The 24,584-nt window shown below is 34.4% G+C and overlaps 1 protein-coding gene across 6 annotated transcripts in view; it reads right to left on the reverse strand.

Annotated features, from left to right (window-relative positions):
• LOC106051948 (parathyroid hormone/parathyroid hormone-related peptide receptor-like) overlaps nucleotides 1–17,656 on the reverse strand; it is a 147,786-nt gene extending 130,130 nt beyond the window's left edge. For 3 of the 6 annotated variants that reach the window (XM_056025640.1, XM_056025662.1, XM_056025629.1), the window contains exons 1-2: nucleotides 17,220–17,656; nucleotides 11,780–11,864 (exon numbers count right to left, since the gene is read on the reverse strand). The gene's annotated coding sequence lies outside the window, so the exon portion shown is untranslated. The remainder of the gene's footprint in view (nucleotides 1–11,779; nucleotides 11,865–17,219) is intronic. The other 3 variants (XM_056025656.1, XM_056025645.1, XM_056025651.1) reach the window with 2 other exon arrangements.
• Between the last annotated feature and the right edge of the window lie 6,928 nt (nucleotides 17,657–24,584).

Consider the following 24,584-nt stretch of genomic DNA (forward strand, 5'->3'; position numbering starts at 1 on the left):
CCTTTACAACGGAGAAATGGTGGGAATTGTTATCTTTGCTGTACATGAAAGCTGATCTCACAAAAGGTTCTCATGAACTACGTATGGTTATATTCTGTATTGTTATGTCCAACAAAAAAGAGTTATTTTTAACGAGGTTTCACAGTAACCAAGTCCATTGTTTTGTTGTTCTTTTACCGTTTCTTCATTACGGAAGTAGGAAGTGGAATTGTTATATAAGTTCATTATAACAAATCAAATCAATATTTAACATTTTTTTAAAAACAAGGAATGGACAATTTCAGAGCAAGGGCGATAAAGAAACTAAATTAAATTGACAAGGGCACTTTCTTCAAATCTTGACATCTTTTCTTTGCCTGGCCATCTCTCGCTCTTACTCTCTCTCTCTCTCTCTCTCTCTCTCTCTCTCTCTCTCTCTCTTATAATAAGTCCTTAATGCCGACCAGTGAATCCATAGAAAAATGTTTTGTTTTATTCGATTGAGACTTACAGCTTAACAAAGCGAAATCAGTGGTTTGAATACTAACAATGAGTCTAAATGGATAAAACAGTAATTAACTTAAAAACACCGAGATGGAAAACTCTCTCACATTTGAAAAAACAACACACGACATAAGCGAGAGTTGAAAGATTGTTAGTCTTAGTTACATTCAGCCAATAGCATGACTAGCTAGATCGTGGAATGGTTAATGCAATGGCAGGGCTCCGTTCTTTCATCTCGAAAACAAACGAATGCTTCAGACAAAAATAATCCACTCAGGTTTAAGAACATCAACATTAAACTAAGCTAGAACAAAAACGTCTGTTTGCTGAGTAGATCTACCAATAGCCAAATGTTTGTCTACAGCAGATCAGCTAGTACATAGCAAACATTTCAATGTACAACTTTTAAAGAAAATATCAATAATAATCATACGTTCGAATAGTGTGTATGTGTTTGCGTCCCATATGATGATATTGTTGATACTGGAGTTACAATAACAACTAATATAAAGAATACAATTATTTGCTACTTCGTCTCAAGCCTTCAGGTAAACTTCCGCGTCTGTTCAACAGATTATGAAGTGGCTCAATAGGAAAGATTATGAACGCGCATGCGTACTGACTGAGACAATGCTGAAAAGCTCTTGATTCTCCTTAGAAAACAACCACTCCCAGTGGCGTTCCAACTTGGTTCATAAAAACTAAGGCACGAGACGCTTGTGAAACACCCTCGAAACTTTTTGTTTATTTTTCCTATTTTTTTTTTTTACTAGAGATACAATGTTGGTGGAATCTCGAGTAGGCCTAACAATGAAATCTTTGGATCGAGTGTAGAAAGAAGCGAAAAACTGAATTGTTGGTTTGTTCTTTAATATATCCACAAAGGAAATTTGAGTTTTCTCTTCAAAAATTGACTTTGTAACCAAAAGACGAACAATCAAAATGAAAAAATAAAAAAAAACTTAAATAAAAACAAACCAAAAACAAAGTTATATGAGGTAAAAAAACTCTACATTTATAGCAATATCTATCAATACTGTAATATTTATATCCCTTTTTATTAAAAAAATAGTTTATATAAGGTAAAGAATTCTACATTTATAGCCATATCTATCAATACTGTAATATTTATTACCCTTAATCATAATTAAACAAAATCGATTAATTACCACTGATTAATTAATTATTGGTTAAATTTGGATTGATTCATGTTTTGTTAGGGACAAGGGATAATTGTACAAAGTTTCAACTTCATACGAGAATGGGAAGTGGGAGGAGTAACGTGTACAAAATTTGTGCCAGACAGAATGTTTTGTGATATAACTTTTGTAAAAATGGGATGGTGAACCACTTAAATGATATGTATATTTATTTAGTTTTCTATTTGGCGCTACAAAAACATACATATGCTTTCGCCATATTGCCCCTTTCTTTCGGTCCAGCTTCTCCGCTGATTGAAAGTTCCACCAAAGTTGGTTGTCCACTAATAGGAAGTTATTCGGGTTTATCTTATTTACTGCCCCCCCCCCCAAAAAGACGTCAACAAATAATAGGGAATCGATACGACAGGCCAGTTTAAGTAACTCTATTCTAAATACAGCCAAAGATAATCGAATAAATTATCGAATTCGTCCTAGTGTATGTCGTTAAAAATCTATATTACCGATTAGAAACTTAACACTAACATCTCTGTTCGACGTTTACATTCATAGATGGCGCAAGTGGTTAGAATATTTAGTGAACTAATCCTAATTGGATAACTGAACTTTGTGATTTGATCTTATATAATTTTGTTTGCTTACTTTTATCTCTTCATCTCCGTAATTATTTTCCACGATCAGACATATATTTGTTTGATTTGTTACATTTGTACGTTCTACCTTGTTATGATTTAAACTTCAATAATATTTTTGTTGGCACTCAGACAACGTGACTTTTGGTCTAGACTTTTAGGAGAATGCCTGCTCTTTTTCTATAACACAAATTCAAGTTTATAAAGCCAAAAATTAATCTAATTCTTCCCTAGTGCTATTAGAGCATGGAATGGGTTGCCTGAGCTAGCCAGGAAAACCAGTGACTTGGAAGAATTTAAGTCATTGGTTAATATGCATGACTAAATGCATGACGCGTAGGACGTAATCATCTTCTTTTTTGAAGTAACGTCTGTATTATATAAGATAAGATAAGAAGGAGTTGAAAGTATTTGAGATTGAGGTATGAGCACTTTAATTTGAAAATTATATTGAAACAAATCGAATCTCAACATTCACGTTTTCATTATTTATTTGTTTTTCTAGTGTGAAGTTGAACACCAAACAAAAGAATGTCATCCACGCTGTATTGAACTTCACTGCTGCCAACTACAAAAAAATGAAGCCTTTACTTTGACAATATTCTTCCTAATTGATCCAAATCTCTTTATTACCGTTAGTTAATTGCCCATTTGTTTTTAAATTAGTTTTTTTATTCATAGAAATAAATTCTTGTCCTGTTCTAATGCTTCCTTCTTAATGAATTCTTGTGTGTGTGCTATAAAAGGAAGATTTGATTCCGTAGTGCTCAAACAAAAATGATTCACAAACTTTAAAAAAAAAACACCTAGCTTATCAACACAACTTCTGTACACCGGATACACCAAAAAGCCAGCTATTTCTAGTTTTTCTTCCGACTTGCATAACAAATCTCCATAGAAAAGCTTCTCCAACAGCTAGTAACAGGTCAGAGTACGGGCCTTCAAGAGTGAACTATAACTATCAAGAGGCTGAGCAAAATTTAAGCAAAATTTAAGCCAAATTAGTCTGTTCTAGCAAACATTGCTACATAAACTGTTTTATTTCAAAATAAAATAAATCAATAGTTGTCATTGAAAAGGCGTTTTTTTTATTTCCATTCACACCCTCTTTTATTCCAATGTTCTTCATAAAGTCTTATTTGTACAGACATTTTTTTTCTTTTTCTGTTGACCCAAAACATCGATACAGAAGAGATGGAAAGGCATTAACAGCGAGTTTTTTTTTTTAGGTCAGACTTAGATTTAGTATTTCAATACCTAGTATTGTTTTGATATAGAATTAATTTTCCATTGATTCCAATATTTCTCCACTGAAGACATTACTCGAGAACTCAATTTTTTGTTTCTAGAAAGATCATGATTGTATCGCCTCCTATGACGCTGGGTCGTGACACTTCCGCTACAAGATTGCTAGAAACTGATAGTGGCCACAATAACCAGAGATGTATTTGTGCCGTTTGAAATCAAACCTCTTGACGGACGTCATTAACTGGACATTAAAGTCGTCAATGCGACACCGTAGACGTTCAGATTGGAGTCGCTGGAGGCACGAGAAGTTCATGAAATACTAGAGCCAACGTCAGACACGACCTTAGAAACCAAGTCGTGAGATAACGTTTTGGGACAAAAGGGTTGAGTTTCTTGGAAATTTCAATTAGCTGGATTTTTTTGTTTGTTTATTCATTGTTTAATCTAATTAAAAATAATATCGTCTCCAAACGCACTCAAATATTTAGATTCATTTAAAAAATATGTATAGATTCATAAGCGGTTTTGTTTCAAAACATTGGAATTAAAATGTCTACGTGCCCAAATTTAATAGGTACACGGTTATAGTATACAGAATTCATTCTAAAGATTAACATAAGTATTTAAGAATAACAAAGATTTACTGCTGCAGAGGTGAACGACTGTATAGAAAATAAATAAACATCGATATAGGTAACCCTGTCGGACCAAGCAAAAACAAAGGAAGTTTGGGCCTCGATCGAGAACAACAGGGGACAGATAATATAACTTAAGCCAATTTTCTGTTAATTGCTTGCCTTTTTTTTTTGTTTATTTTGTAGGTGATGAAGGCCTCGAGGCTCAAACGTCCTAAAAAAGTTTTAAGAATTTTGACTATTTCATGAACACTTATTGCAAAGTATGGATGGCTGTCTGGTCGTGTGATATGTGCTTGGGACATTTTGTCTTGATCATCTCGGGTTCGAACCCTGCCCAGCTATATCCCCGGGCATCCTGTGGGATATCATCATCATCATCATCACTCCTTTGAGTTCCTCATGGAACATAGGGCCTCGACAAAAACACGCCACTCTCCACGGTCTCTTGCTAGTTTTTTTTTATGGTTTCCCAGCTCTTCCCGGTCTTCTCTGCTTCTTCAAGTACACTGCGACGCCATGTTCTTTTTGGTCTTCCTCTGCGTCTTGTTCCCTGGGAGTTCCCCTCTAAGGCCTGCCTAGCTCTGTTGCTGGTATCTTTTCTAAGGGTGTGACCAGTCCATCTCCACTTCTTCTCTAAGATCTGCACTTCTATATTTTTCTGTCCACTCATCTCCCACAGTTTGGTGTTTTCTACTTTGTCATACCAGTGTATTTTTAGGATATTTCTCAGGCATCTGTTGATGAAGGTCTGTACTTTTTTTGTTGTGGCTTCAGTTATTCTCCATGTTTCAGAACCATACAGTAGGACAGCCTTGACATTAGAGTTAAAAATACGTTTGAACACATACAAAACATAGACTATCATTGTTTTTAAAACGATCCGCTCCAAATGTCCTGTTTTTGGTTAATGCCATCTCTAGGTTGCTTTATTATCTTAATAGTAATGAAAAGGCGTTGGCAAAGAATATGCAAATGAAGAGAAAAAGAATTTTGCGTGACCCAGCATTGACCTACATATTTAGTAATAACTGAAGGAGATAAAATCATTAAGTGCTGGAGTTCTATTCAACATCTTATTTCTTGGCCTGCTTCATTCGTAGCCATTGTTTCCCCGTGGAGACTCCTGATGTGAGCAAGTAGTCTCCTCTTGGCCAATAGAAGTAATGCAACAAGACTCATGGGTATAGACCCTTTAATATGATCGTATAGTCCATCGGACCCACAAATTGGGAACTATATACTATTTTAAAAGAGCTGATAGATAGTGTTCGACTTAGATGGGTAGAATGATCTACTTTATAACTAGCTATATTATTTCAATATACATTGCTATCATTAGTCTTAAATCAATGTAATGAATGCAACCAGACTTTCCTAATCTAGCCAGCAACACACGAGTCAATTAAAAAATTAACCAATTATTCAATTAATCATTGGTAATTAATTTGGTTTGTTATCCTATAACTTCTACATTATTGAGCTATATATCTGTAAGTGTGGAGCTTTTTCTCTTAGTTACGTTTTTTTTTTAAAGGATTTTATATTTGGCTTGTTTTATCGTGTAAGTCTAGTTCGTGACTGAGTCCACTTCAGTATCTCCCACAGAATCAAAGGCAGAGGTTAGATAACTCCTAACGCACTTTGTCCCAGTCTATCTCGCTGACCTTATTACTGACCAGGAAATCACCCTGTCGTAAGATATCAAAGTGACATTACGATACCGAACAAGAACGATTGAATCACTTTCTTCTATAATTTAAGGCGACCATTAATTTGTATTCGCCCACAGTGATCGTCAGAGCTCTCTCGTCAATGAAAAGTGATTTTAAACAAGATGATGGGAAAAGATAGAATCTATGTATTTCATAATAGATTGGAACGTTGTGTAGATTGAAGACTGTATAGATTTCATTGTATTATTTTAAACCACTTGTTGGTAACTGGTTGATAACTCATTGACAACTAAAATAAATGCAAGATAAATGAGGAAGTTAATTTAAAAGATTACCAACACAATGGATAAGAAAATAAATTCTGTAGTCATCAAGTCATGTTTAGAGTTGCCACTGTCACATAGTTAGCAGGTGACAATTTTTGTGAAACATGCTGTTAGGTCTATCATCACTCTACAGCTCAGGAACGGGCGGCAGTCACAAGAACATCTTTCACAATCATGACTGCACTATAAATATGCCTTCTAAACTTGCTGGCCCCTCATCTCTTTACTGGCCTAACCACTAGCCACAGTCTCTTGACTTCCAAATGCTGGACAGAACAGTTTCCTTCTAGTGCTCGCTCTAGTTTGTTTTTATTTAATGCTTGGCGTAAGTCGTTATTAAATACTTTTTTTATGATAGTTTAGTTCGTCTCTCTTGTTATTGTCTGACACTTAGTTCATGATGACAGCGGTGCAAGGAGTAGAGGTACAGCTGTATGATGAATGTGGAATGCCCTTTGACCTAGGAGCCAATCCCCAAAAGCTGTATAAGTATAGGAGGGTACATAGGGTACTAAATACAGTGGCGTCATTAGAAGGGTGCGAGGTGAGGGCTGCACTAGGGGGTGACTAAAAAAAGTGATAGTAGCAAGATTTAAAAGCAAAAGACTGGTTCTATAAACTATGCCTAATGGGGCAAATTCTTAGATCTTTGATGATTTACTCAATAGCAAGAGGTTTTATTGTTTTTTTTTGTTTTTATAAATAATGGACATATGCTTTAAAATTGGACAAACAATAAACAAGAAAATACAAAAAATAATTAAAAAAAACAAAGCTTATGTTAAGCGTACTTGTATTAATTAGTTTGGATCAGTCATATATATTAAATTTGTAATAGAAATAAAAAAGCATTTGTAAAAATAAAATTAAAAAGGGGGAATGACCTGAATTCGAACTCATGGCTCATGCCTTCCAAGGCTTCTCAAGCCAACACGGTAGCCACTCTGCTAGTGGAAAGCTTATGAACATGGAAGATTGTAAATTTATATATTGTTTCTATAGTCTCGACCTATTTTTCAGGTTTGTACTCACGACGACCTATAAAGGGGACTAATGTAGCTTATACCAACACTTCAGTCAATTACAATTTCTTTCCCTTGTTCGAGATACCAAACAAAAGAATTTATTACTAATACCTAATTTTCTAATAGTTTTTTTTTTATTGATTCTTGTGTTGTCAGGTAAAAGAAATAATTTCAGCTTGATCCGAGATTGGGAGTGGAAATAATCATGTGTACAAACTTTTTACCAGACAGACAGACAGACAGACAGAGTGAGTTGATAGAAGCTTTTTAAAAACAACAAAAACAATTGACAGGAAAGTCATTGTTATGATTGACTTAAAGAAGGATAAATGAGAAAAAAATCCTTGGACAGACTCCTCGAATCATACTTTGATATTTCGTACAAAGTTAAAGATGAGTGGTTGCTTCAATAAATAAAGAGAATGTTCTTGAGATTATGTAAATGTTATCCATATATGACTACTGAAATCATAACTAATACCGTTTGTAAATCACTACATTTAGAGATCCTTCAGCACAGAAGACTAAAAACTATTGTAGCAATAATACATAGAACATTGAGCCATAACTTACAAATACAAAAACAAAATCTAATAAAATACTCAGACACAAAGATAAAGACACAAAGATAAAGACACAAAGATAAAGACACATTTATTATTCCATATGCTAGGATAAATTCATACTAGTACTCATTTTTTCCATAGTGCCGATAGAGCATGGGACTGTTTGCCTGAATAAGGCAGGACAACCAACGACTTAGCAGAGTCACTGATTAACCTGACTAGATTGACACACGAAATACGCCTGTAATTTATAAGATAATACAACTGACGTTAATTAAGAACTATTAATAAAGAACTATTTGAGATCCACAACTGGACAGACACAAATTCTGCCAATTGAAAATGAAATCGCAAAAGATGTTGACTTTAAAAGTTATATTAGAATAAGTTTGTAAGTTTGTAATCCTGAAAAGGAAACTTTTAATTTGTAATTTTTTGAAAGTTCTTGTACTCTTTAAAATGTTAGGTTTACAAAAAAAAAATGTGTAAAATGTGTACCCTTTAATGTATTTTTTCGTAAGGTAGCAGTCGACGTCGGTGAAAAAACGAACAGTATGATGGTAAACAGTTTCCATTCGGGAAGATTTGGGCCAGCACGGGTTACATTCTAGAGAAACCAAACAAAAAATGTGTCTGTTATGAAATAGTTCTTTTTCCCGGAGTTAAGTCTACTTGGACAAACAGTAATCATTCATTGAGTCTTGGTTTGACTCGACTGTCAAGTATTGAAATGAATTTTTAATTTTCGCTAATTTATCTTCAATTGTAAAGGGAAATAAATAAACTAATACAGTACACTTGAACTCAAAATTACATAAATATACTACAAGAGACTGAAATAAGAGCTGTGAGGTTTATCATAAATGACTCGAATTTAACTTGAGTAGTATCATTTTTTTAAATTTCACCTTTGAGACACTCTAGGACAGATAATTAAGAAATAAACTAGCAATAATACAAATAAATAAAAAAAAATGCACCTACAGATACTAAAACATTTCACATTACAATACAATACTCAGTCACAAAGACAAAAGCACATTTCTCATTCCATATGCTAGGATATGAGGGATACCTAGATCCTTTAGAGCACGGTACAGGTTGCATGATTCAGCCAGAAAAAAACAACAATGAATTAGCAGAGTTCAAGTCTAGAATTAACCTTCACGACTAGGAGGAAGTATTCAGTTGAAAGGAACGTCTGTAATTTATCAAATAAGAAGAGGCGAATAAAAGAAAACAATATTTCAACCAATAAACTAAATACTAAACAGAACATATTTATTTGCACTGTTTGGCACACGCAATGAGACACAGCAACACATAGTGAAGACACAGGAAGATAATAACAAACAGTGAGACAGAGACACAGTAAGACATACATATAGTGAGACACAGTGAGACACATTCCCTTATGGCAACTTTTGATAAAATATGGTTAGATTCTAGTGAAAAATACTTTGAAGTCATTTCTTTACAAATTTCTTTTCTCGCTCATGTCTTCCTATCAAGCAACTTCTCCAGACTCCAGGTTTTCCACTTAGTCAAATCGAACTCAATGTTTTCTACACCCCGTAGTTGTATAAACAAGCTCATACACACACAGATAAACGCATTAAGAAACACACACACACACACACACTACACACACATACACTTCCAACACTGATTACACCTGCCAGAGTGACTGAAATAGAACTGCTAGACTGCTAGACAAAGGCTCATTAAGATTGACGTGTTTCCTTCAAACGTTTTGTAAAGTTTAAAACTGATGACGTCATTGTTATTATTCTTTTAATAAAGGGAAATAAATTCTCTAGAGAAAAAAAAAGGAATGAGATTTATCCCGTAAAGTGCGCAGTGGTTTATCTTTCATTTGTTTTTCGTCTGACAAATGTGCAAAAATCTGGCTTGTTCTGAAGCAGCTAGGCAAGGAGTCGGTAAGGGTAGATCTCTCTAGATAGGGAGTGGTAACGATAAGCTTTATTCCTCACAATATGGTAATAACTAAAGGTCAACATTTTTATTTATCTGTTGTTTGATTTCCCATGTAGACAGTACTGTTATAAATTATCTAGCGACCCGAAATAGAGACTTGTCCCTTTAGAAGAAAGGCTGTATGGAGAGCCGCATGATCTGGAAACTACTACGTACAGAGGATTCCGTAGCGTCAAAGTGGCGCCTGGGCGGAAACCTCTGTTAGTGGAATGAGCAAACAACCCACTGATCACCATCAGGTTGCCTCGGAAGCCAAGGCATTCAATGCAAAGGTATCTGAGTCCCGGGGAGGGAAGCCAAGGCATTCAATGCAAAGGTATCTGAGTCCCGGGGAGGGAAAGCAAGGGAGACCCTGTCACTCAGTCCAAATAAACGCCTCAGCATTCCACAAAGGGGCTGCCATCAGTGTTCCGTGAGATTCTGTGGCACGTTGTAGAGGCTTCAGAAAGGACGAGGCTGAAGAGGTCACGGTCCTGAGAAATAATCCTTATCAGAGTTTATGGGATATAAGGGGACGCAAGGAGACGCTCCGATTCAATAATAGGCTTTTTTTTTCCCAAGGCAATTACTACCCTGTTTAACTCAGACAAGAGACTGGTTATCTGAATTCTGTATCTTTGTAGTGAGAAATATTTTTTTTCATTTCATTTTACATTTTTTTATCTATCATTTCTTTGGTTTCTATTATTTAGAATTAATCAAGTTGCTTGTGATTTGGAGCATAAAACTATTTCATTCAAGAAACAAAGTGAACGTTGACTGACCTGATGACAGAGTTTGAAATGTTACAGTTTCAAGAGTACGGGAGTTCTGCACAACTTTTGGATTGTATTCTAACCACATAGAAAAATAATAAGATGTGAAGAATAAAAGAATAATTCAAAAGTCACTACTAATTGTAATGGAGATTTCTAAACATGGCTGAAAACCTATAAGCAAACTTTTTGGTGTATCCGGCGTACACAATAAAGGACGTGTAGATGTTTTTAAAGACCGGAAGTGTGATTCTGATATACATGTAAGACCATAGACATATATATGTATATATCTATGTGTAAGACCTACACAATTCACTTTTTTAACCTCTTCAGTGTGTAACTTTTATTGAGTAGACAAATCGGAAGTGAAATTGGGCGTTCTTGATATTGCTTGGTTAATCTTTAAAATTTCTCATAGCCAGATTTGAAGTGGTTACTCTGATCTAGACAAATAAATGTCAGCAAATGTTTTTATGGAAATTTTCCAGATGGTTAATTTTGACATCGAAACACCGTAAACAAAAACATCTCTCAGGTTTCTATTTAATAAGCAATGATGTCCCAAACATTGTAAGTGAATATTAATTTGGAGCATCAGTTAGAGCATCATAACAAAAGATTGAAGTTTTACTCCAAGTTCAAACTAGAAACAATTGAAGAAGCTGCACCTTTCTCATCCACAGGCGAAACATAACTTCGAAGTTTTAGATTTGTAGTTAGAAAAATGAGTGAATCAAATGATCCAGTGTATACAGAGCTGAAAGTAAGCTTAAACCAAAACGTCAGCATGTAAAAGAGCCTGAGAAATAACGTCGACAAAAACGAACCAAGATGATTAAAAATAAGACGAATATACACAATCTTTTTTTACAAAACAAATCTATTCTAAGGTAAAGAATTCCAATCTCCTAACTATATCACTCAATAATGTAGAAATTAGAAGTTATTTCCCTTATTCAATATCAAACAAAATTGTTAATTACCAATAATTAATTGACTAATTGGTAAATTTTTAAATGGATTCATGTTTTGTTAGGTACTATAAATATTTTTAAAAAAATTAAATTTGATCCCAGAAAGGGTGTGGGAGCAATAACGTGTTCATATATCTGAGGGGAAGACACCCTACATATTTTGCCTTATCTGTGAATACTGTGGTAGCTTTATATAGACTAAATCTGATTATGTAAGTGCTGAATACTTTTGATTGATAAAGTTGAAGCCTCGCCCAGTCTATATGATCATACATTTAGATGTGCAAAGAAAACTTACCAAACGGTCTTTATACTGTTCTTCTAATATCTAGACTCTTTAACTCTTTCAAGTCGAAGAAAAGAAATCCACTTTTATTTTTAAACTGTAGAGAACAAAAAAGTGGATGCATTGAAGATTTCGCACTAGACTTGCAAAAAATGTAAACATAATATTTTAGTCTATTGTTTTTGTTTTTTTTCGCTTTTCCTTCTCTTTTTTTTTCCACAAAGCTTTTATCAACTCACTCTGTCTGTCTGTCTGTCTGTCTGGTAAAATGTTTGTACACGTTATTTCTTCCTCACCCAATGTCGGATCAAGCTGAAATTTCGCACAATTATTTATTTTACCTGGCAACACAGGAATGAATAATAAAAAAATAAACAATTAGTTAATTAACTGTAGGTAATTGATTATTTTGTTTCGTATCCTGAGAAAGTGATAGAAATCGTGCTTGACAGATGTGATGGTATAAGATGAATCAGTCCCCTCGAGGACTCCATCCCTGAGGGAACATTTTGTATGCATTTAAAAACAAAACGATCATGTCAAACTAAGATACCCCCCCCTTCTTCCCTCCCCCTTGACAACTGATCCAGACAAGTGATAGGAGCATAGAGCATTGAGAAAGCTAAAAGATAAACAAAAACAATTGGTCCAAATATTTCTATCGCACAGATTTATGTCTAAGTCGATCATACATGTTACAAATGATTGATCCAAACTAATTTATACGATTACACTTAATATAATATAATATTTCTACAGATATCATTCAGGATTAAGATTTACGGAACTAGCTTGGAAAACTAGTTCAATCTCTACGTAACGCTGTTAATCTAGTTGTCTTTTAAACGGCATTAACTTCATTGAGTCTTCACGTCTGCCTGTCTCTCACGAAAAAAAAAAAAAAGAAGAAACAGTTTATGTACACTTTCGCAAGCACAATAAAATGGACGACAATTTACCCTCACAGATAGCTCGCTACTAGTCTCATAAAACTGTAGATATGAAGTTGATATCGTCATATGAAGTCTTGCATTGAAAGCGATTGAAGGACTAACAATCAGTGACTATTTACACATTAAGTACACAGGACAAGACACTTAGCACACACAAACACAAATATGTCATTTTCACTAAATCGTGACAAAGTTTCACTACATCAAATAGACTACAAACAATTCAACACAAAATGATAGTTTAAGCTTCCAGTTATGTGGATGATACCAGACAAGACTGGTTCGTTAGGGTGAAAGCTAGATAAAACTTAGTTATTAATTGCCTTATTAAATGAAGCTTTCTTTGATAATAGTTCTCTCGTTCTCTCTCTTTCTCTCTCTTTCTCTCATTCTCTTTCTTTCTCTCGTTCTCTCTCGTTCTCTCTCTTTCTCTCTCTTTCTCTCATTCTCTTTCTTTCTCTCGTTCTCTCTCGTTCTCTCTCTTTCTCTCTCTTTCTCTCATTCTCTTTCTTTCTCTCGTTCTCTCTCGTTCTCTCTCTTTCTCTCTCTTTCTCTCGTTCTCTCTCTTTCTTTCATTCTCTTTCTTTCTCACGTTCTCTCTCTTTCTCTCGTTCTCTTTCTTTCTTTCATTCTCTTTCTTTCTCACGTTCTCTCTCTTTCTCTCGTTCTCTCTCTTTCTCTCTCTTTCTCTCGTTCTCTTTCTTTCTTTCATTCTCTTTCTTTCTCTCGTTCTCTCTCTTTCTCTCGTTCTCTTTCTCTCGTTCTCTCTCTTTCTTTCATTCTCTTTCTTTCTCACGTTCTCTTTCTTTCTCTCGTTCTCTCTCGTTCTCTTGTTCTCTCTCTTTCTTTCATTCTCTTTCTTTCTCACGTTCTCTCTCTTTCTCTCGTTCTCTTTCTCTCGTTCTCTCTCTTTCTCTCGTTCTCTCTCTTTCTCACGTTCTCTCTCTTTCTCTCGTTCTCTCTCTTTCTCTCGTTCTCTTTCTCTCTTTCTCTCTTTCTCTCTCTTTCTCTCACTCTTTCTCTAGTTCTCTCTCTCTTTCTCTCGTTCTCTCTCTTTCTCTCTCTCTTTCTCTCTCTCTTTCTCTCTTTCTCTCTCTTTATCTCTCTCTTTCTCTCGTTTTCCCTCGTTCTCTCACGTCATGAGCTTTTGTTTTTGTTTTTACATGTTTCGGATGTTCCTTCAGAATTGAAGATTTACCGAATTTATGTTGGTGTTTTATGATCCAACAATTATAATTCTTTTTATGCGTTTCAATGAAGCAAAGTTTGGTAATTACAGTCATCAACAAGTCACAAAAATAATATTCTGAAGATGCTCTTCTAGAATTGAGGAGTATTGTGTTAACAACAATAGGCCTACATTGAAACTTTCAGCAACAATACTAGTCGATATATGTATTACATGGATTTTATTAATAATTCATTTAGTATTCGTTATTAGGAAACACATTTACCTCTAACAAATACCGTACAGTGCGGACCAAGTCTTCCTAATTCACCAAGTAACGTTCTGGCTTCAAAATAGATTGACTGACAAGGGGGAGAGATCGAACACAAGGCACTCCACTTCAGACTAGATTGGACATAAGACCCGTAGTCAACAGGCGTAAACGTGATTGAGATTGACGTTGTCGTTGTCTGACCTGGAGCTCTGGAGAAGCTCTTCCAGGCTATGTGACCCACTCATTACGATAGACTAATTAGAATATATATTACATAAATGATTTACCAAATTGCATTAGTTCAGGAACAAAAGTCAGATTATTTGCAGACGATTGCATAATATATAGAACAATAAAAACAACACAAGACACAGATATTTTACAAAGAGAATTAGATGAATTACAGAAATGGGAATCAAATTGGAGCATGTCTTTCCACCCAGAAAAATGTCAGTTGTTAAGAGTAACAAAAAAACTAAAACAAATTAATTCCACTTATCTTATTCATGGCAAACCAGTATCACAGACTAAAAACGCAAAATACCTAGGTGTTATAATAAATGAAAAACTATCATGGAATCCACATATTGATGAAACTACAAAAAAATCAAACAAAGCATTAGGATTTATTAAAAGAAATTTCTATAAATCAAATAAGAACATAAAACTAAAATGTTACTTAACCTTGGTTAGGCCAATAATAGAATATGCATCCTCCGTTTGGGACCCCTCAACTCAAGAAAACATTAAGAAACTGGAACAGACACAAAATAGAGCAGTGCGATTCATAACAAACGAATATTCACATTTGACTAGAGTAACACCTTTAGTAAAATCACTAAATTTAGAAAGCCTTCAGGACAGAAGGCTCAAAAGTAAAGTAGCAATCATACATAAAACACTGAACCATAATCTTCAAATACAAAAACAAAATTTAATAAAATACTCTGAAAGACACAAAGATAAAGGCACATTCCTCGTCCCATATGCTAGGACAAATTTGTACAAATACTCCTTCTTCCCTAGTGCTATTAGAGCATGGAATGGGTTGCCTGAGCTAGCCAGGAAAACCAGTGACTTGGCAGAATTTAAGTCATTGGTTAATATGCATGACTAAATGCATGACGCGTAGGACGTAATCATCTTCTTTTTTGAAGTAACGTCTGTATTATATAAGATAAGATAAGATATATATATATATATATATATATATACATATTATAGTGTTACGATCTTCTCAATCAGGCCTTCTGCAAACACAGCTAAACACAACACAGCACATCTAACACAAGAACTTGACAACAAGGGCTTCAAGTAAAGTGGCGATTTAATGACAAATACATCGACAGCCAATTTAACACAATTGGCTACATCAAATTCAAATGCTTTCTTGTACAATAGAACTGCCTACTTAACACTACAAGTCTTTCTCTGTCTACTTCTAGACTCGTACAGGACTCACGTTGTAGCACACAGTCCTTACTGCTTGCTGTCCTGGACTCTACTGTCTTTTTTAACACACTGTCTCTCGACCGTGAAGGCTTTCGATCACATGACCATAATACTGGTCATATTTGCGTGTACTAGCAGTAATGTCCCTTTTAGTCACTTCATAATATTAAAGAACTTAAAGAACTGTGCCATAAAAATAATACAGTTGTCACTTTAATTGATAACACCGGTCCATACCCCTGATCAGTATACTATTCAAAACTAATACATATGACCGGTAAGAAGGAACGTGAATATTTTAGGTAATTCCACTGACCTTAATGGTCCTAGATGTGATTGCACATTTTAGCCCATAGATCTAAATTTACTCTTATATAGGAATAATCTAACAAGAAAAACATACAAAATACTTTATAAAAAAAATAAAACAAAGCTTATACGAAGTGTAATTGTAGCAATTTGGATCAATCATGTTATTAAATGTGTAATAGATCTAGACAAACAACAACGAATCCGTGCGATTATTAATATTTTTACCAATTGTTTTTATTTAGCGCTATTTCATGTTTTTAGCTTTCTCAATACGCTATGATCCTATCACATGTCTGGACCTGTTGGGGGGGGGGGGGAAGGAAAGGGATATCTGGGTGGAGTTTACCGTCATTGATTTTTTACAAAAAAAAAAAAAAAAAAAAGGGAAAGACCTGATTTCGAACTAGTGACTCACACATCCTCGACCGAGGTGCTAACCACTCTGCTAGTGAGGTTACATAAGAAGATTGTATATTGGTTGTTTCAATGTATAGCGAAGACCTATAAAGGGGACTAATTAAGCTTATACCACAACTTCAGTTAAGTACAATTTCTTTCCCTTGTTCGAGATATAAAACAAAATAACTAATTAACAATAGTTAATTCACTAACTGGTTATTTTTTTTAATTGATTATTGTGTTGTCAGGTAAAAGAGGTACTTGCGCAAAATAAAATTTCAGCTTGATCCAAGAATGGGTGTCAGAGAAACAATGTATACAAACTTTTTAGCAGACAGACAGACAGACAGAGTGAGTTGATATAAGTTTATTAAAAAAAATAAACATAAAAACTGATTGCTATTTCTAAAAGTATTGAAGCGAAAATCTAATTGAAAATTTGGGAGGGGGGTTGAGAAACAACTAAAAATCATTTCCTATTCTCAGTAACTTCATAGAACCTTTGAAACTCTATATTATTTGAACTCTATTGAAAACAAAAGTATAAACTCTAAACCAATTGTACCTTTGTAATTAAAGAGGTTAGGTCTTGGGAACATTGGAATTGTTTATTTATTGGTTTTAGTTGTTTTTTTAAATGATTACATGTTTGTATTTCTTTATTTTTTGAATGAATAACTAATTCCCAGAATCCTCAGCTAAAAATAATTGCTATAGCATACATATAAGAAGCAAAATAAAAGGATTCAATAAAAATCATCGCGTTTTTCAGTCTTTATATGTGTAGATATGTGTAGATATGTGTAGATATGTGTAGATATGTGTATCTATGTGTATATATGTGTATCTACATATTTTTTTTTCAAGGATGTCATCATATAAGTTAAAAATTACCTTACAATCCAAAAGAAGCAATTTCTCATTCTGTTAACCAGAAGTACACAATTACTTGTAAAAATAAATTTCAAATGTAAATCACAAATTATGTAAATTTGTTCTCATATGTAAGGACATAAATGTGTCTTTTCACATATAAGGAGGTAGTTTGCTGAAGCTATGCATTGGTCTTACATTAGAAATATTTTATTTTACCGTGAAAATGAAATCCACTTTTCTCTTTAGCCCTGTTTCACTTTTAAGTTTTCTAAATCCACCGAGAACAGAATTTTTAGCAATGATGTCGACTTATGTTAAAAAAAAATATATATATATTTATTCATCTCTCTCTCACTCTTTTTTTTTTATCTCTTTTATTTCTCGCCTTTCACCGCACACTAAATGTTAGTTACGTCCCTTCATTTGAACTGGTTCTCTCCCCTCGCTTATCTGGAAAGCTCTGTGGTGAGGATGTGAAGCCTGGTGATGATGTCAGGACAACAAATTGCCCATGGAACCAGTCAGCTGATAGACCAGGTTTTAGTCACTGTGGTGCTCAGGCGTTCGCTTCGATAATAGATTGAAATAAAACACATTTAAAAAACTTTTTAATCTCCAAGCATTTTATGTAGATCTAGAGATCGATCTGAACATTGAAATTCGTGAAATGCTTTCATTCAATGTTTCTTAGATGTGTGTGTGTATAAAACAACAACAAATAGAAAGAAAAAAAAAACCAATAAAATCATTACAAAATAACAATCAGTATTATGAGTTTCATTACTCTTGTATTATTTCAAATCCCCTGCTAATGATAATCACATATATCTATGAGTTGGAGATCTCATTTGAAATGTGCCAATTTGCTCAGAAACCTGTTATACTTAATCAAAGGGCAGACTACTGTGTGCACCGAGGAGGACGAGTTAATACGTTGAGCACTTCACGTCAATGTAAAGATTTATAACATTGGATATCGGCACCAGGTCAGTGCTAATGACCTTCAACAGTGCAGCTAGGGTTACCTGATAGTGCGGGTTGCGCGCTGGATTGTCGTTCGGACTTATCGATGGTCCGAGGTTCAAACCTGCCCGCTCCCATCCCCCGGAGGTTTGGACTAGGAAGTAAATTATCTTCAACTCTGAAGGAACATCCGAAACATGTCAAACATTTTACAAAAAAAACAAACAAACAAAGAAACGCCTACACGTCTATATAAAGACAAAAAAACAACAATAACAACAAAGCTATTACTAAGTGTATTTGTATCAGTACGTTTGGATCAGTCATGTGATTAAATTTGTAATAGATCTCTAGACTAACAATAATAAATCTATGCGATTAGAGATATTTTTTACCAAGTGTTTTTAGCGGCCCCTGAAAGGGGAAAAGACGCTATTAGTTTTGTGTGAAATGTCTGTCCGTCCGTTCCGTTTAGATCTCGTAAACTAGAAAAGATATTGAAAATCCGACATCACAATATTTTAGACCATTTAAAGTTCTGATGCAACGGCTACTTTTTTTTTTCTGAAAGCGAAAAATCTAATTTTTAGTTTTTTTAAAGAGAAAAAGCTAATTAGTATGCATTATAAGTTAGACCTAATTTAAAACAAATAATAATCTTGTAAAGACTTCAGTTAGGCAAGGAGGTCCTATGTCTACAGTAGCATAAAGTCTGGTATTTTCAACTTCGGAAACCTTGGGCGCCTCCGAGTCCACCCAGCTCCAATGGGCACCTGACGGTTGGTCGTTTTGCTGGCTACATGACACCCTCGTTAACCGTAGGCCACAAAAACATATGAACTTTACATCATCTGCCCTATAGACCACAAGGTCCGAAAGGGGAACTAGTTAGGCCAGGTTCACATTTAAGTTTGCATTCACTTGCACCTATCCTTTGATCTGCTGGACCGTTGGGGCACTACACAAGATCTGTCAACCTTATTTCTCCATTCTCATCTCTCATTTGTCTTTGATATAATTTCATTTGGATGTTCTTTCTGAAAATATTGAAGCCTGCCTGGGTGGACCACTTCGAGGGCCGATTTTGAGTTTGTGTTTCCACACAAACTGTCTTTGTAACCTTGTTTTTTTCGCCATTTCATGCTTTTTGTTTTCTCAATGCGCTATGATCCTATCACGTATGTTGACCAGTTGGGAAAAAAGGGAGGTGGGGGAAGGGGATATCTGCATGACTGTTACTGTGATCGCTTTTTTAAACGCATAAAAATACTTGTTCACTCATTGCTCAAGCCTCCTCAAAGGGGACTAATTCAACTTATACCACAACATCTATGGCAAAATTATCGCTCTAAAAGCTGTATAAAAGATGTCTTTTTTTAAAAGTATTTTTATTTATGTTTTTACTTGTTACAGTTGTAATCACATGACATTCTCTACATCCTGGATGACATTCTCTACATCCTGGATGTACTTTACGAGATTTGTCTTGTCAACGCACTTAGAAGTGCCCATGGTAACCTCGTGCTGCTAAAGTGTATCCCCAAAATGTCTCTAAGTGTAACAGACTTTGTTCTTTTCTACGTAATTCTCTAACATCGCTCTAATTCAGCGTTAGCAGTAGGCCTGAGAATGCAAAATAAATAATCCAAGATCTTAAAAAGCTTTGCGTAATAGATTTCTTTAGAACACTGTGAATATACAAACACATGTTTATGAAGGTTTTTTTCTTTATCTTGATGAGTTTATGTGTTGGAACTAGAATGGTAAGGGAGCTCCTTCCATTATGAATCATTTTTAACCCTTCATAAAAATAGTTTCTATTGTTACAAGTGTAAATGTTTCTGTGTATATAGAGGGTAACATTCTTAAGTATTCTGGCTCGCCATTTTGTACAAATGTTTCATATTGCTACTCCCTTGAATTCTGGAAATAAATCTTCGTTGTGCCAAATCTTAATTGTGACTCCTTGTCTCCCAGGCACTGTACAACTGTATAGATTTTATGGTCTACCAAACTTTTCACAGTTGTCACTGTCAATAATGATTATTTCCCCCACGGTTGACCAGTTCTACCCAGAAGACCCAGAAGGCCAGTTCTTCTGTTACTCTAAATTTTTTTGCAGCTATTAGCGTCTGTCATTAGAAAAAAAAACAATAAATACATTTTTAAAAATAGTGAACCAGTTTATCGGAAACAAACTTTACTTTAAAGACTTCAGGAAACTTACGTTTATAAATTGGTCCACACCATCAACGTTTCTATTTACAGTTCATCTGGTCTTGTATCTAATCAGATAAGCAACAGCCAGCCTGGCAACTGGGTGACGTAATCAGCTCATATAAACTAATTACACGTGGGCAAAGCTTAGATCATGAAACAAAAAAGGGTAAAACAAAACAACATATGGAATCAATCATGTAGTATTGGCCTGCGCGGACACACACAAAAGTCTCTATTGTCTGTTTAGAGTAGCTAATACTTTAGTTGTCTTACATGTTTGAGTTCATTGAGGGGGGGAGGGGAGTCGGGGTTGGGAATGTAGATCTGTATAATATAAAAGTACACTTAGTTCTCTTTGTAGGTTAGGGTTAATGTGGGTAACGGTGTAGGCCTCAATCTATCTAATGTGAAACAAAATACTATCGATCGGTCTTTACTTGTTAGAGTTAAGTAGGGGAAAGATATCAATCTGTTTATTATCAAAGAAAAGGAATAGTAGCCTACTCTTCCCATTGAAGACATATTTATCTTACAGATAATTGAAGGTCAATAATGTAAATTCTGTTCAAGGTGTTTGCAAGACACACTGTTCGGCTGTCATAAATTAAGTTAAGGTCTCTATCAATGTCATATCGACTGCATTCAGTTAGAACTGCTATGATGGAGTCCGCTCAAATGTTCATGAGCATGATTCTTAATTAGTTTAATTAGTTTCTGAACAAGGTTTAAACTTAGATTTGCTGTTTCAGTTTTACTAGTAGTAATAACTAATATATATATATATATATTAAAATTAACTCTCGTTGTCAACTATTTCTTAACTTTCCTGGAGATCGATTTCTCTTGAGACAACTTGCCGCCCAATGCTTCCAACGCGTAAAGAAGTGTCAGTATCTATGTTTAAAAGTAAGTCTAATTCATTTTAAGTCCACTATTTCAATCTCAAACGTATCAGTTTACTGTTACTCAAAGTTTTAAAAGCCCCCTCCAAAAAAAAAGTCATTTATTTTTTATTTATTTTAAAAGGCACATAAACTCGTTCCAGTAGAGATCAAATTTCTGAATGAAAACAGTTGAAATCTCTTATGTCATGTATAGTTGAATGAGGGGCCTAATTATTTCAGGCTCGGGCATATAAATCTTAAGGACCTGTTCGAAAAGGCATGGAGGCCTCATTGCGGCTAAGGGTTGTGGAGAGCGCTGTGAGCGCCCTCTGTCGCCAAGCAATTTCCTGCATTCTGAGTAATTTTGAACTGTTCTGTGAAAAAAAAAATTCCTTCTGATAAATAAATAGTTCTTGCTCTTTTTTTTTTTTTGTCATGACATAAAACTAAAAAACTTTTGAATTGTGTTTTCTTTAGTTCATTGACGTTCCTTGGGAAAAAAGAAAATGATTTTGACCTACTTTTTATTCATATATTAACCTAGTCTTACTTGTTCACCAGAGATTTATTAAGTCCATAGTCGGGCCTACAAAGTCCGGGCATGACATTCACTTGCCTAGAAGTCTTGCCCAGCATTTTTTTTACCTTATTTCTATACACATTAAATACTGTATCAAATCAGGAGAGTCTAACTATGGAGGTTCAGACTAATTTAGAGCAAATGAAGGGATATTTTTTGTGTTCGTACGTTTGAACAAATATCGCACAATGTATAATCATCAAGACCATTCAGATTGATAGAGTGAGCTCATGTTAGTCTTAGAAAGGCGTTCGTTTTAGAAATAAATAAATTATATGATCTAGAAATAGAATACACAAAACTAAATAATACATATAATCGATGGTCTCTGCTAACGGAGTTGCAATTTTGTGTTACGTGTATAGAATGAGAACACTTTATGCAGATTTGACATTAAAATATCGCACACTGATTTAATATTGGTTAACCTTCACCCATTAAACCACTATTACATAAGATCTGAACGAAGTGGTCATCTCCTTTCCATTAGGACAACTCCTTCATCCCACTGTCGGTCAGAGACTTAGAGTGTTACAAGATCATCTGTTATCATCGAGAAGTACATAGAAGTCTAATTCAAAAAGCGCTGGTTGTGAGTGTGTATGTGTTTCGTGTGTGAATATTGTTCGTATTTGCATCTATAATGTTATTGTTACAGTAGTTACGCTGAGGTTGTCAATTGTTGTTATATTCTGTATATATTTGATTGGATCAATAAAAATGATCTTAGCTTATCCTATCTTATCGTATTTTAACATGGTGGGGAGAATATTTTTTGCTATGATTTACAAACACACTCGCACTCAATTCAAATTGAAAGAGTTTTAGAAGTAAAGAATTAAAGGTATAAATGTTTTTAGAAAGTGAAATTGAATATTTTTGTTTGTTTTAAGAAATATACATTCCGTTTACGAAGACTTATTTTAGAAAGAGTTATTACCCCTTTACAAATTACAAAAAGATCGGGGAAAAAGTACAATCATGTGTTGGAGAAACTAAGTGCTACTGTTTAATGTAATAAGGGACGTAACTCTCTGTGATGTCTGCGTATTGTTGAGCTTATGCCTTCCATTTCGGCCAATCCAACTTTCAATTGAACCAAAGTGTTTTCATTTAGACTTTAATCCCACACAGCGCTCTCACAGACTTGGCAATGTTTGCACACAAAAAGAAACTAAAAGCTTTAGAACTTTAATTCTCCGGCCAGAAAGTACGTGTATGTGTGTATGTGTGTACGTGTGAGTGCACTGGAATGCCAAGATCCCTTATTTACATCTTCAACAATGCTCGCTTTAAAAGTTGCTGCATGCGATAAAATAATTCTTGTATTTCCCTTACTCAGATACTGAAATGATGGACGTTATAAATTAGATCATTTTAAATGCTTGTATTTTCAATGTATTTGTGTTTCTAATAGGTTTGTAGTCCCAATTTATTCAAACTTTCAATAGGTTTGTATTTTCAATGTGTTTTCAATTTGTATGTTCAATATGTATTTTCAATGTGTTTGTATTTTCAAATTGTGTGTTGAATATGTTTGTAATTTCAATGTGTTTGTAGTTTCAATATATTGTAGTGTTGTATTGTTAGTGATTTTGTTCTCCTTTCCTTAAATTGTGTAAAAGCAGAGTAGAGTCTATTTAGAGCACTCGAAGATAGATAGATAGATAGATAGATAGATAGATAGATAGATAGATAGATAGATAGATAGATAGATAGATAGATAGATAGATAGATAGATAGATAGATAGATAGATAGATAGATAGATAGATAGATAGATAGATAGATAGATAGATAGATAGATAGATAGATAGATAGATAGATAGATAGATAGATAAATAGATAGATAGACAGACAGACAGACAGAAACGAAGAAAGAAAGAAAGAAATCTAAATTTTAATTTATCTAAACGTGACAGACAGATGAACGGCCAGACGAAAAAACAGCACAGAACAATAGTGACTGCCCAGAGTGAGACTTCATTATTATCGGCCACTTTAATTTCTACCAAACATCTTAAGAATATATTTTGACGAATAAGAGCAGTAACTCTAGTGTATCTTATTCAAGCACGTCAGTTTCATTTGTATTCGTCCGGTTGTACGTCATAACTGCTAAGTATTAGCTGGATAAAAAAAGAGATCAGCTAATCCAACAGTTTCTTTGTCTTGTTTTTTATTGATAAAACAGTGGTGCACAAACTAAGGCCCATGGACTACATTTGACACGTGACTCGGTACAATCAGGGCTCTCGCATCTTCTGTGCAGAAGATTTCTTGCTTAAAGGACTCTAAAAAGTGTTCATTAAAAAATCGCTCCAACAAAATTGTTAATACTTTAATAAGAATAAAATATCACACCCACACACAAATTATAATTTAAAAAAAAATTGGTAACTAACAACAAGACGAGTTTGAAATATTAAACGAGGCCATGAAAAACAAAACGTAAAGCTCTACAGAATGGCATCACGCCCACGGGCTCAAATGTATCAGGGATAGAACACAACATTTCATACACATTTTTTGTAGCGAGACCATATGAGTAACAAGCAAAATATAAAAATAAATATTTAGAAAAAACTTAAGCTTATATTGTGTTAAGGGAGACTTTAAAAAGCTCATATTATATTATAGGAAATTTAAAGAAGCTTATATTGTGTTAAGGGAGACTACTACAAACCTTTGGTCAATATTATTATTTTTATTTTATTTTAATCTGAGCATGTCGCGAC

Source organism: Biomphalaria glabrata, chromosome 1, assembly GCF_947242115.1.
Source record: "Biomphalaria glabrata chromosome 1, xgBioGlab47.1, whole genome shotgun sequence".
In the NCBI taxonomy this organism is placed as follows: domain Eukaryota; kingdom Metazoa; phylum Mollusca; class Gastropoda; family Planorbidae; genus Biomphalaria; species Biomphalaria glabrata.